We start from the raw sequence: 2,715 nt of genomic DNA on the forward strand, positions 1-2,715 counted from the left end.
ATGCATCAAAATGGTCATTCTCTGGTCAGTTTCACCTTCAAAGAATGTCACCAGTTCTCACAGATTTGGCTCAGTGGATTGAGCATGGGCACTCAAACTGAAGGTCCCGGGTTTGATTCTAGTCAAGGGCACATACCTGTTGCAGGCTCTATCCCTGGCCCTGGTTGGGGCATATGTGGGAGGCAACCAATTGATGTGTCTCTCTCACATTGATGTTTCTCTCTCTGTGTCTTCCCCCCTCTTCCACTCTCTCTAAAAATCAATGGAAAAATATTCTTGGGTGAGGATTAACAACAACAATAAAAAGCAACAAAAAAGAATGTCACCAGAAAAGGACTGGGATCAAGGTTGGTCTGCCCTCTGCATTCTCTGGAATGTGTAAACCATTTGCTCCTAAGTGTCCTTGGTTAGGGAAGATAAGATCTTGTAATTTTATTAGCTGGCTGCAAATTCCTAGGCCATCTGTTTAGCTATCTTAGTTTCCTCAATCCACTTGCCAAGGAATTTTCCTAGCTTCTTACTAACCTTCCTCACAAGGACACTTGGGAACAAATGGTTCACATCTCTCCTCCCCAATAAGAGAGAGGAACTTAAATCAGCCTAGTCAGGGAGGTAACAGAGACCCAGTTAGTGCTATTAGTGCCAGCCAAACAGAAGAATGGATAAAGTCAGAGGAATAAATAACTAAACAACAACAAAAAATTAGAGCCAGACAAATCCAAGAAAGAGGTGAAGCTGACCAGAGGATGATCTCAAACCCCCCTATACACTCACTGTGATGCATCAGCATATTAGAGGACACATTGGGAAAGCTGATCAATATTCTGTTGAGATCCTCCCCCTGAGACTCCCCTAAAATTCCCAATTTTAGAAAACAGATAAAAACCCTCAAGACAAAGGTCCCAGTGCATGCTCTCCCTTGAGCATGCCCAGGGCTCCCTTTCTTCAGGCATGAACTTCCTTTCTCCTAAGCTCCAAGGGCCCTCCTCTTGCCTAACTTTCCAGTGAGCCAAAAGCAGCCCCACCTTGGCTCACTTCTGTGACTATGGCTTTTATTAGTGCATCTAGGCAGCCCAGCCTAGCTCATTTCTGTTACTGTGACCTCCTTTCCCAAGTCTACTTCTATCCTAAGGCCTACCTTTGTTTAACTACCCCGAACTTTAATAAACATACTCTAAAAATCACCTGGACTCGTGCCTTGAATTCTTTGCTTGAAGAAGAACGCACATATCTCAGACCGTGCCACAGCAGACCTGTCTCAGCCCAGTCCCTTCCTGGTGACAAGCTGACCATGGGGAGTACATCTCAAGAGATAAATTTCTTGAGCCCACATGACTGACTGTATCATAAAATAATACAAAACAAAATCATATCTGATGTCTACTATCCAGAATATATAAATAACCCTGCAACTTCACAGTAAAAAGACCACACAATCTAAAAATGGGCAAGGTATTTGAATAGACATTTTCTAAAGGAGATATGCAAATGGCCAATAAACACAAGGAAATATCTCAATAGTCATTAGGGAAATGCAAATCAAAACCACAAAGATATCTTAGCCAGTTTGGCTCAGTGGACAGAGCATCAGCCTGCGGACTGAAAGGTCCCGGGTTCGATTCCAGTCAAGGGCATATGCCCGGGTTGCGGGCTCAATCCCCAGTAGGGAGCATGCAGGAGGCAGCAGATCAATGATTCTCTCTCATCATTGATGTTTCTATCTCTCCCTCTCCCTTCCTCTCTGAAATCAATAAAAATACATTTAAAAAAACCACAAAGAGATAGATAATGATAGTGTTGGTGAGGATGAGGAGAAATTAGAAACCTCATTTGTTGCTGGTAGATGCTACTGCTTTGGAAAACAGTTTGGCAGATCCTCAAAAAGTTAAACATGAAGATATCATATGATCCAGCAATCCTAGTTCCACAGCCAAGAGAAGTGAAAACACGTATCCACACAAAATTTGTACAAGAATGTTCATAACAGTATTGTTCATAATAACCAAAAAGTGAAAACAACCCAAATGTCCATCAATGAATGGAGGTACAAACAAAATGTATATATATAATCTAAACAATGGATTATTCAGCCATTAAATAGATGAAGTATTGATTTATGCTACAACAGATAGATCTTAAAAAACAGTATGCTAATTGAAAGAAGCCAGACACAAAGGGCCACATATTATATTACTTCATTCATATGAAAAGTCCCAAATAGGCAAATCCAGAGAGACAGAGTATATATAAATGATTGCCATGAGCTGGACAGGAGGAGGGGGAATGAGGAGTGATTGCTAATGGGTATAAAGTTAACTGAACCTGGGACTCTTCAGTTTGAGGGCCACTGCTCTATCAAACTGGCTAGGGCTAAATATATATATTTTTTAAATCAGGGGTCAATAAAGATATTTAGGGAGTTTTAATAGACATACAAGTAGGCTATGTATTTTATGCATATAATACTTAATCCCTTTTAAAAGTTGCTACAGGCAATATTAATCTATTTTCTATTTGTAAAGATTAGTGTTTATGAGTATAGAATACTAATTTATATAAAATAAGATGTAAATTACTCTAGGTTAAAAGAGCTAAATTTTTTTAAAGTAATAGTTTTGAAATACCATCAATTATAACTGCCCAACGAACCTAGTAGGACTTTGGCAGGCAGAATTTTTAGCAACCTTCATAAAAATTCAATATTATTACACAGAA

Source organism: Plecotus auritus (genome assembly GCF_963455305.1).
Source record: "Plecotus auritus genome assembly, chromosome: 9".
NCBI classification, from domain to species: Eukaryota; Metazoa; Chordata; class Mammalia; order Chiroptera; family Vespertilionidae; genus Plecotus; species Plecotus auritus.